Source organism: Budorcas taxicolor, chromosome Y (assembly GCF_023091745.1).
Source record: "Budorcas taxicolor isolate Tak-1 chromosome Y, Takin1.1, whole genome shotgun sequence".
Lineage (NCBI taxonomy): Eukaryota > Metazoa > Chordata > Mammalia > Artiodactyla > Bovidae > Budorcas > Budorcas taxicolor.
In genome coordinates, this window is record NC_068936.1 from 5,053,911 (window position 1) to 5,066,617 (window position 12,707).

Sequence of the window (12,707 nt, forward strand, 5' to 3'; positions counted from 1 at the left end):
AATGAAATTAGATCACTTTCTAACACCGCACACAAAAATAAACTCAAAATGGATTAAAGATCTAAATGGAAGGCCAGAAACTATAAATCTCCTAGAGGAGAACATAGGCAAAACACTCTCCTGCATAAATCACAGCAGGATCCTTTATGATCCACCTCCCAGAATTCTGGAAACAAAGGCAAAAATAAACAAATGGGATCTCATTAAAATTAAAAGCTTCTGCACAACAAAGGAACATATCAGCAAGGTGAAAAGACAGCCTTCTGAATGGGAGAAAATAATAGCAAATGGAGCAACTGATGAACAACTAATCTCAAAAATATACAAGCAACTTATGCAACTCAATTCCAGAAAAATAAAGGACCCAATCAAAAAATGGGCCAAAGAACTAAATAGACATTTCTCCAAAGAAGACATACGGATGGCTAACAAACACATGAAAAGATGCTCAACATCACTCATTATAAGAGAAATGCAAATCAAAACCGCAATGAAATAGCACTTCATACCAGTCAGAATGGCTGTGATCCAAAAATCTGCAAGCAATAAATGCTGGAGAGGGTGTGGAGAAAAGGGAACCCTCTTACACTGTTGGTGGGGATGCAAACTAGTACAGCCACTATGGAGAACACTGTGGAGGCTCCTTAAAAGATTGCAAATAGAACTACCTTATGACCCAGCAATCCCACTGCTGGGCATACACACCGAGAAAACCAGAATTGAAAGAGACACATGTACCCCAATGTTCATCACAGCACTGTTTATAATAGCCAGGACATGGAAACAACCTAGATGTCCATCAGCAGATGAATGGATAAGAAAGCTGTGGTACATATACACAATGGACTATTACTCAGCCATTAAAAGAATTCATTTGAATCAGTTCTGATGAGATGGATGAAACTGGAGCCGATAATACAGAGTGAAGTAAGCCAGAAAGAAAAACACCAATACAGTATACTAACACATATATATGGAATTTAGAAAGATGGCAATGATGACCCTGTATGCAAGACAGCAAAAAAGACACGGATGTGTATAACGGACTTTTGGACTCAGAGGGATAGGGAGAGGGTGGGATGATTTGGGAGAATGGCATTCTAACATGTATACTATCATGTAAGTATCGAATCGCCAGTCTATGTCTGACGCAGGTTACAGCCTGCTTGGGGCTGGTGCATGGGGATGACCCAGAAAGACGTTATGGGGAGGGAGGTGGGAAGGGGGTTCATGTTTGGGAATGCATGTAAGAATTAAAGATTTTAAAATTTAAAGAAAAATTCATACAACAGCAACAACAACAAAACAATTTACCCCAAACAATATAAAATTCGGTTTTAATTTTGCCCTTTAGTTACCCAATGTGAATCTGGGTGATTAAATAATGCACAGCTATATCTTTCTACTTAATTTCTATTTTTCCTATTCAGAATGCTGTTTACCCTCCAAAGTTTCACTTCATGTTCCTTTACCTCTATTCTATACTGTAGTTTTTTTCTCACCTATTGTAAAATAAGTTGTGATGTCTATTTTCATTAAATTTTATTTTGGAATTTTGTCAACTGATGTAATGAGTTCTTAGAAAATAAACACTTTTACAATAAAGTTTGAAAAAGTAAAATGAGATAAAATGAGCCTCTTGAGAAAACAACAACAACAACAAAAATCTATCCTAAATCTTTTGACTGTGTGGATCACAGTAAACTGTTCAAAATTCTTCAAGAGTTAGTAATACCAGATCACCTGCCCTGCCTCTTGAGAAATCCACATGCAGGTCAGGAAGCAACAGTTAGAATTGGACATGGACAACAGAATGTTTCCAAATCAGGAAAGGAGTAATTCAAGGCTGTTTATTGTCACCCAGTTTATTCAGAATGAGTGAAGTGAAGTCGCTCAGTCATATCCAACTCTTTTCGACCCCATGGACTGTAGCCTACCAGGCTCCTCTGTCAATGGGATCAGAATGCTGGAGTGGATTGCCATTTCCTTCTCCAATTTATGCAGAATACATCATGCAAAATTCCAGGCTGGATGAAGCACAAACTGAAGTAAAGTTTACCGTGACAAATCAGTAACCTCAGATATGCAGATGACACAATACCTATGGCAGAAAGTCAAGAAGAACTAAAGAGCCTCTTAATGAAAGTAAAACAGGGGAATGAAGAAGTTGGCTTAAAACTCCACATTGAGAAATCTAGGTCATGATATCCGGTCCCATAACTTCATGGCAAATAGATGGGACAAAAATGGAAACAGTGAAATAATTTCTTTTGGGGGGAGTTCAAAATCACTGCAGACCGTGACTTCAGCCATGAAACTAAGACATGTGCTCCTTGGAAGAATAGCTTTGACTGACCTAGAGAGCATATTAAAAAGCAGAGACATTACTATGCCAACAAAGGTAAAGTCTAGTCAAAGCTATTCTTTGTCCTGTAGTCATGTATGAAAGTGAGAGTTGGCCTCTAAAGAGAGCTGAGCGCTAAAGAATTGATGCTTTTGAACTTCAGTGTTGGAGAAGACTTTTAAGAGTGCCTTGGACTGCCAGGAGATCCAACCAGTCCATCCTGAAGGATATTAGTGCTGAATATTCATTGGAAATGCTAATGAGGAAGCTAAAACTCCAATACTTTGGTTACCAGATGCAAAAAACTGACTCATTGGAAAAAACCCTGATGTTGGAAATGATTGAAGGTGGGAGGAGAAGGTGATGACAGAGGATGAGATTGTTGGATGATATCACTGATACAATGGGCATGAGTTGGAGTAGGCTCCCAGAATTGGTGATAAACAAGGAAGCCTGGCATCCTACATTCCATGAGCTTTTGCATTCGCAAAGTGTCTGACCTGACTGAGTGAGTGAACTGGAAGGGATATGGAGAAAAAAAAACAGTCTTATACTGTGCTGGGAGTGCAAAATGGTACAGTGTCTATGGAGAACAGTGTGAAGATGATTTAAAAACCTTGGCATAGACATGCCATCAGTTCAGTTCATTTGCTCAGTCATGTCCGACTATTTGTGACCCCATGAAATGCAGCATGCCAGGCCTCCCTGTCCATAACCAGCTCCCAGAGTTGGCTCAAATTCATGACCATCGAGTGGGTGATGCCATCCTGTCATCTTATCCTCTGCCGTACACTTCTCCTCCTGCCCCCAATCCCTCTCAGCATCATTGTTTTTTCCAATGAGTCAACTATTCACATGAGGTGACCAAAGTACTGGAGTTTCAGCTTTAGCATTATTCCTTCCAAGGAACAACCAGGACTGACCTTTAAATGGACTGGTTGGATCTCCTTGCAGTCCAAGGTACTCTCAAGAGTCTTCTCCAACACCACAGTTCAAATGCATTAATTCTTTGGCACTCAGCTTTCTTCAGTCCAACTCTCTCATCCCTACATGGCCACAGGAAAAACCATAGCCTTGACTAGACAGACTTGTTAGCAGAGTAATGTCTCTGCTTATGAATATGCTATCTAGGTTGGTCTTAACTTTTCTTCCAAGGAGTAAGCGTCTTTTAATTTCATGGCTGCAGTCACCATCTGCAGTGATTTTGGAGGCCCCCCCAAATAAAGTCTGACAGTTTCCACTGTTTCCCCATCTATTTACCATGAAGCGATGGGACCAGATGCCATGATCTTTGTCTTCTGAATGGTGAGCTTTAAGCCAGCTATTTCACTGTCCTCTTTCACTTTCATGAAAAGACTTTTTAGTTCCTCTTCACTTTGCGCCATAAGGATGGTGTCATCTGCATATCTGAGGTTTTGATATTTCTCATGGCAATCTTGATTCCAGCTTGTGCTTCTTCCAGCCCAGTATTCCTCATGCTATACTCTGCATATAAATTACATAAGCAGGGTGACAATATAGAGCCTTGATGTACCACTTTTCCTATTTGGAACCAGTCTGTTGTTCTATGTCCTGTTCTAACTGTTTCTCCTGACCTGCATATAGGTTTCTCAAGAGGGAGGTCAAGTGGTCTAGTATTCCCATCTCTTTCAGAATGTTACACAGTTTAATGTGATCCACAAAATCAAAGGGTTTGGCATAGACAATAGAGCAGAAATAGATGTATTTCTGGAATTCTCTTGCTTTTTTAATGATCCAGCAAATGTTGGCAATTTGATCTCTGTTTCTTCTGCCTCAGTTCAGTTCAGTTCCATCGCTCAGTCGTGTCAGACTCTTTGCAACCCTATGAATCGCAGCACACCACCCTCCCTATCCATCACCACTTCCTGGAGTTCACTCAGACTCATGTCCATCAAATTTTCCTTTGGAATGGACTGGTTGGCTTTCCTTGCAGTCCAAGGGACTCTCAAGGGTCTTCTCCAACACCACAGTTCAAAAGCATCAATTCTTCTGTGCTCAGCTTTCTTCACAGTCCAGCTCTCACATCTATACATGACCACTGGAAAAGCCATAGCCTTGACTAGATGGAAATTTGTTGGCAAAGTATTGTCTCCAGTTTCCAATATGCTATCTAGTTTGGTCATAACTTTTCTTCCAAGGAGCAAGTTTCTTTTAATTTCATGGCTGCAGTCACAATCTGCAGGATTTTGGAGCCCCCCAAAATACAGCCTGACACTGTTTCCACTGTTTCCCCATCTATTTCCCATGAAGTGATGGACCAGAGGCCATGATCTTCGTTTTCTGAATGTTGAAATTTAAGCCAAGTTTTTCACTCTATTCTTTCACTTTCATCAAAAGGTTTTTTAGTTCTTCTTCACTTTCTGCCATAAGGGTGGTGTCATCTACATATCTGAAGTTTTGATATTTCTACCAGCTTGTGCTTCTTAAAGCCTAGTGCTACTCATAATGTATTCTGCGGTGGCCACAAGACTGGAATAGATGAGTTTTCATTCCAATCCCAAAGAAAGGCAATGCCAAAGAATGCTCAAACTACTTCAAAATTGAATTCATCTCACACACTACTTAAGTAATATTCAAAATTCTGCAAGCCAGGCTTTAGCAATACATGAACTGTGAGCTTCCAGATGTTCAAGCTGGATTTAGAAAAGGCAGAGGAACCAGAGATCAAATTGCTAACATCCACTGGATCATCAAAAAGCAAGAGAGTTCCAGAAAAATATCTATTTCTGCTTTAATGACTATACCAAACCCTTTGACTGTGTGGATCACAATAAACTGTGGAAAATTCTGAGAGGGATGGGAATACTAGACCACCTGACCTGCCTCTTGAGAAACCTATATGCGGGTCAGGAAACAACAGTTAGAACTAGACATGGAACAACAGACTGGTTCAAAATAGGAAGCGGAGTATGTCAAGGCAATATATTGCCACCCTGCTTATTTAACTTGTATGAAGATTACAGCATGCGAAATACTGGGCTCAAAGAAGCACAAGCTAGTTCCTCTGCTTGCAACTGAGCAGTTCCACTGCTGGTCATATTCCTCAAGGAAACCAGAATTGAAAGTGACAATTGAATTTCAATTTTCTTTGCTGCACTGTTTATAATAACTAGGACCATGGTTCAACTTAGATGTCCATTGGATGATGATTGGATTAGGAAGTTTTGGTACATATACACAGTGGGATATTACTCAGCTATATAAAGGAATACATTTAGTTCAATTCCAGTGAGGTGGATGAACCTGATTTATATTACACAGAGTGAAGTAATTCAGGAAGACAAACTAAATATTGTATACTAACGCATCTATATGGAAATTAGAAAGGTGGTAACAATGATCCTACAAGCAGGGCAGAAAAGGAAACACAGATGTAAAGAATACACTTTTAGACACAGTAGGAGAAGGCAAGGGATATTCTCAGACAATAGCATTGAAATATATATATAATCATATAAAACAGATGATGATTTCAAGTTCAATACATGAAGTGGGGCACCCAAACCGAGGCTCTGGGACAACACAGAAAGATAGAATGGGGAGGGACATTGAAGTGGGTTCAGAATAGGGGGGTGGGGGAACATGCATGCCTTTTACTGATTCATGTTGATGGTTGACAAACTCCATAAAAATATTGTAAACTATCCTCCATGCATCCAAATGTTGCAAAAGAATGCATTTATATTTAATTATATGTAAATAACCACACATTTGCATGGATATGAGTTTGAGTGAACTCCGGGAGTTGGTAATGAACAGGGAGGCCTGGCGTGCTGCAGTTCATGGGGTCGCAAAAAGCTGGACACAACTGAGCAACTGAACTGAACTGAACTGAACTCAACACTGCCAAAGTCAAGAGGACTGCCCAAATTCAAACTGAACTCAGATACTGCAAAGCCTACTATTGGACACTGCACTGCCCTTCAGAGAGAAAAGATTCAGCTTCATCAACCAGAACAAAGGCACAATTTCCACCAACCAGGGAGACATTGCAGGACTTTAATTCAATTATCCACAGGGGAATATGCCACAATTCAGAACTATGAACTTGAAGTGGTTTTTTTCTTTCTTTCTTTCTCTTTTAAATCATAATGTTTATTACTCCTACACATATATCAACAATCACATTAGCCTTTTGTGATTCTGTCGAGTTTTCCTCTTATTTTTTGTTGATTTTTTTTAAGATATCATTTTTTTCTTACTTTTTAAAAGTTTCTTTCTGTTCTGTTTGACTATTTCTCTTGTTTGTCTTTCAGTTCAGTTCAGTTTACTTTAGTTGTTTAGTCATGTGTGGCTCTTTGCACCCAATGAATTGCAGCATGTTAGGCCTCCCTGTACATCACTAACTCCTGGAGTTCACCCAAACCCATGCCCATCAAGTTGGTGATGCCATCCAGCCATCTCATCCTCTGTTGTCCCCTTCGCCTCCTCCCCCCAATCCCTCCCAGCATCAGAGTTTTTCCAATGAGTCAAATCTTTGCATGAGGTGGCCAAAGTACTGAAGTTTCAGCTTCAACATGAGTCCTTCCAATGAACACCCAGGACTTATCTCTTTAAGATGGATTGTTTGGATCTCCATGCAGTCCAAGTGACTCTCAAGAGTCTTCTCCAACACCACAGTTCAAAAGCATCAATTCTTCAGCACTCAGCTTTCTCTATACTGCAACTTTTACATACATACATGTCTACTGGAAAAACCATAGTCTTGACTAGGGAGACCGTTGTTGACAAAGTAATGTCCCTGCTATTGTTAGTCATAACTTTTCTTCCAAGGAGTAACTGTCCTTTTAATTTCTGACTTCAGTCACCATCTGCAGTGATTTTGGAGCCCCCCCCCAAAAAAAATAATAAATAAAATCTGCCGGTTTCCACTGTTTCCCCATCTATTTGCCATGAAGTAACGTGACTGGATGCCATGACCTTAGTTTTTCGAATGTTGAGCTTTAAGCCAACGTTTTCACTCTCCTCTTCAATTTTCATCAAGAGGCTCTTTAGTTCTTCACTTTTTGCCATAAGGGTGGTGTCATCTGCATATCTAAGGTTATTCATGTTTCTTCTGCCAACCTTGCCTCTTCCAGCCCACAGTTTCTCATGATGTATTCCACATATAAGTTAAATAAGCAGGGTGACAATATACATCCTTAATGTACTCCTTTTTCTATTTGCAACCAGTCTGTTTTTCCACGTCCAGTCTAACTGCTTCTTCCTGACCAGCATACAGTTTTCTCAAGAGGTAGGTCAGGTGGTCTGGTATTCCCATCTTTTTCAGAATTTTCCACAGTTTACTGTGATTCACACAGTCAAAGTCTTTGGCATAGTCAATAAAACAGAAATAGAATATTTCTGAAATTGTTGCTTTTGCAATCTTCCAGAGGATGTTCCAATTTGATCTCTCGTTCCTCTGCCTTTTCTAACACAAGGTTGAACATCTGGAAATCCACAGTTCCTTTATTGAAGAAGCCTGGATTGTAGAATTTTCAGCAATAATTTAGTAGCATGTAAGATGAGTGCAATTGTGTGATAATTTGAGCACTCTTTGGCATTGCCTTTCTTTAGGGTTGAAACGAAAACTGTTCTTTTCCAGTCCTGGGGTCACTGCTGAGCTTTCCAAATTTGCTGGTATATTGATTGCAGCACTTTCATGGACTTATCTTTTAGGATTTGAAATAGCTCAACTGGAATTCTATCAGCTCCACTAGCTTTGTTCACAGTGATGTTTCCTAAGGCCCACTTGACTTCAAATTCCAGGATGTCTTGTTCTAGGTGAGTGATCACACCATCGTGATTGTCTGGGTCATGAAGATCTTTTTCGTGCAGTTCTTCTTTGTATTCTTGCCATGTCTTCTAAATATATTTTGCCTCTGTTAGGTCCATACCACTTCTATCCTTTATTGAGCCAATGTTTGCATAAAATCTTCCCTTGGTTACTAATTTTCTTGAAGAGATCTTTCAGTTCAGTCACTCAGTAGTGTTTGCGACTCCAGGAATTGCAGCATGCCAGGCCTCCCTCTTCATCACCAACTCCCGGAGTTCACTCAGACCCATGTCCACCGAGTCAGTAATGCCATCCAGCCATCTCATCCTCCGTCATCCCCTTTTCCTCCTGCCCTGAATCCCTCCCAGCATAGAGTCTTTTCAAATGAGTCAACTCTTTGCATGAGGTGGCCAAAGTACTGGAGTTTCAGCTTCAGCATCAGTCCTTCCAAAGAAAAGCCGGGACTGATCTCTTTTAGAATGGACTCCTTGGAACTCTCTGCAATTCAAGGGACACACAAAAGTCTTCTCCAACACCACAGTTCAAAAGCATCAGTTCTTTGGCACTCAGCTTTCTTCACAGTCCAACTCTCACATCCATACATGACCACTGGAAAAACCATAGCCTGACTAGATGGACCTTTGTTGGCAAAGTAATGTCTCTACTTTTCAATACGCTATCTAGGTTAGTCATAACTTTCCTTCCAAGGAGTAAGCATCCTTTAATTTCATGGCTGCAGTCACCATCTGCTGTGATTTTGGAGCCCCCAAAAAATAAATTTTTACACTGTTTCCACTGTTTCCCCATCTATTTTCCATGAAGGGATGGGACCGGATGCCATGATCTTCATTTTCTGCATATTGAGCTTTAAGCCAACTTTTCACTCTCCTCTTTCACTTTCATCAAGAGGCTTTTTAGTTCCTCTTCACTTTCTGCCATAAGAGTGATGTCATCTGCATATCTGAGGTGATTGCTGTTTCTCCGGGAAATCTTGATTCCAGCTGTGCTTCTTGCAGCCCAGCATTTCCCATGATATATTCTGCATAGAAGGTAAGTAAGCAGGGTGACAATATACATCCTTGACAGACTCCTTTTCCTATTTGGAACCTGTCTGTTGTTCCATGCCCAGTTCTAACTGTTGCTTCCTGACCTGCATACAGGTTTCTCAAGAGGCAAGGCAGGTGGTCTGGTATTCCCATCTCTTGCAGAATTTTTGACAGTTTATTGAGATCCACACAGTCAAAGGCTTTGGCATAGTCAATAAAGCAGAAATAGATCTTTTTCTGGAACTCTCTTGATATTTTGATGATCCAGTTGGTGTTGGTAGTTTGATCTCTGGTTCCTCTGCCTTTCCTAAAACCAGCTTGAAGAGAACTTTAGTGTTTCCCATTCTATTGTTTTCCTCTATTTCTTTTCACTGATCATTGAAAAAAGCTTTCTTCTCTCTCCTTGCTATTCTTTGGAACTCTGCATTCAAATGGATATACTTTTCCTTATCTCCTTTGCTTTTCACTTCTCTTCTTTTCACAGCTATTGAAGTCCTCTTCAGGCAGCCATTTTGCCTTTTTAAATTTCTTTTTATTGTGGGTGTGCTTGATTCCTGTCTCCTGTACAATGCCATGAACCTCAGACCAAAGGGCATCATGCACCCTATCAGGTCTAGTCCCTTAAATCTATTTCTCACTTCCACTGTATAATCATTAGGAATTTGATAAAGATCATACCTGAATGGTCTAGTGATTTCCCCTATTTTCTTCAATTTAAGTCTGAATTTGGCAATAAGGAGTTCATGTTCTGAGCTGCAGTTAACTCCCAGTCTTGTTGTTGCTCACTATATAGAGCTTTGGTTCTATACACCTTTGCCTCCACCTTTGGCTGCAAAGAAAATAATCAATCCGATCCACTATTGGCCATCTGGTGGTGTCCATATATGCAATCTTCTCTTGGGTTGCTGGAAGATGGTGTTTGCTATGACCAGTGCATTATCTTGGCAAAATTATATTACCGTTTGTCGTGGTTCATTCAGTATTCCAAGGCCAAAATTGCCTGTTACTCCAGGTGTTTCTTGACTTCCTACTTTTGCATTCTAGTCCCTTGTAATGAAAAGGATAAGGTTTGTTTTTTGTTTGTTTGTTTGTTTGTTTTGGTGTTAGTTCTAAAAGGTCTTGTAGATTATCATGTAAGTATTCAGCTTCAATTTCCTCAGCATTATTTGTCGGGGCATAGCCTTGGATTGCTGTGATATTTAATGGTTTGTCTTGGAAATAAATAGAGATTATCCTGTTATTATTATTATTATTCCTGAGACTACATCTAAATACTGCATTTTGGACTCTTTTGTTGATTACCATGGCTATGCCGTTTCTTCTAAGGGATTCCTGCCAACAATATTCAATATAATGTTCATCTGAGTTAAATTCACCCATTCCAGTCCATTTTAGTTTGCTGATTGCTAGAGTGTTGACCTTCACTCTTGCCATCTCTTGTTTGAGCACTTCCAGTTTGCTTCGATTCATGTACCTACCTAACATTTCAGCTTCCTGTGCAATATTACTCTTATAGAATTAGACTAGCTTCTATCACCAATTACATCCACAACTGTGTTTTGCACACCCCCCCCCCCCACACACACACACACACTTTGATTCCATCACTTCATTCTTTCTGGAGCTATTTCTCCACCGACCTCCCGTGGCATATTGGTCTCCTATTGACATGGGGTGCTCATCTTACATTGTCCTATCTTTTTGCCTTTTCATGCTGTTCATGGTGTTCTCAAGGTTTATCTGGGTAAATATGTGTACCCTAAATCATGGGTTTAGTCATGTTTCTGAGGGCACACTTAGTTGTTGCAGCTCACCTAATCTAAAGCATGGACTTAGGAGTGGCAAGACAAATATTCCAGATATCAAGATCAGTATTTAAGGTTTGGTTGCTTTGGAGCATGGGTGCAGCAGCTGTGGAACACTCGCTGTAGAATGCAAGCTCAGTAGTACAAATACACATGCTCCATAATGCAAGCTAAACAATTCTAGCACTGCTGCTGTAAAGCAGGGCTAAGTTGTGGTGTGAAGTGTGCTCCAGAATGCAGGTGCTTTCGGGGCTGGATGCATCTTCAGACTCCCAACTGGGTACTTTTAGTATATCTGCTTATGTTCATTCACACTAGTGGCAGGACACATGCTTCAGAGTACAAGTTCAATAGTTGTTGCAAAAATGGTCTTAAATGAGGTCTCAGTAGTTGTAAAATGCATGCAGGATATTGTGTACTCAGTGATTGTGGCATGCCAGCTCAAGAGGTGAGGCACACTTGATTGTGGCACTAGAGTGTGGGCTGACTAGAGGTTTAGTGTATGCTCTCTAGAGTAAATAATTACTCATAAAACATGTGTTCCAATCATGCTCAGTAGGAGCAAGATGCGTGTTCTAGAGTCCAAACTCATTTTTTGCAGCATGTATAGTGTAGATTGTTCCCTTACTAGTTGTGGCACAAAAGCTTAAAACACTAAGTGGTGTATGAGCCCAGTAGAGTGTAAATTCAGTAGTACCTGGGCACATTCTCTAGACTGTTTACTCAGCAGTTCTATCATAGCTACTTAAGAACATGTGGTTAGGAGTGGTAGTACATGTGCTTTGACATAGAATCCAAATAATCACTGGAGGAAGGCTGCAGAATGCAAAGCCTATTTTTGCAGCATAATGCTCAAGGCAACAGGCTCAGTAGCTGTAAAGTATATTCTTCAGAGTGAAAACTCAGTAGCTGTGGTATGCCTGTTCTGGAACACAGGCTCAGAAAGGTCTGGGTGGACTTTGACTCAGTAGTAGTGGTGTATGTGCTCCAGAATGTCAGCTCACTTGTTGCAGTAAAAGTGTTCTAAAATGTGAGACAGTGGCATTAAGAAATATGCTATACAGTGTAAGCTCTGTAGCTTTTGAATATGTGATACAGAGCATAATCAAAGTTGTTTCCAAATGTATTCTGTAGAGTGTGGGCTCAATAATACTCATAGGTTGTGACTAAATGAGCTCAATAGTGGCAGGATGACTGTTTTAGATCACATGCTCAGTACGGGTAGAATATGAGGCTCAGAATGAGGGTTTAACAGTTTCGACATGCCAACTCTAGAGTGCAAGTTGCATGCTGGTGGGATATGTGCCCCATGTTACAAACTCAGTAGTTGGAGCACATCTCATCTAAAGCTCAGTGTCAATAGTGGTGGAATGCATGCTCCATAGTGCTAGAACAATAGTGGCAGATAATCAGTCTTCTCACGTGTGCTTAGTCGTTCAGTTGTGTCTGACATTTTGTGACCCCATGGACTGCAGTCTGCCAGGCACCTTTGTTCATGGGGATTCTCCAGGCAAGAGTATTGGGGTGAGTTGTTGTGCCCTTCTCCAAGTGATCTTCCCAGTCAAGGAGTTGAACCCAGGCCTCCCACATTGCAGACAGATTAACTAACAACTGAGCCACCAGGTTCACAAATATCAGCATGTGTGCAGAGAGAGTAAGCTGAGCAGTGATGTGATTGGTTGTACAGAGTGAAAAATAAGTTGTTACAGCACATCAGCTCTAGACTTCTAGTTCAG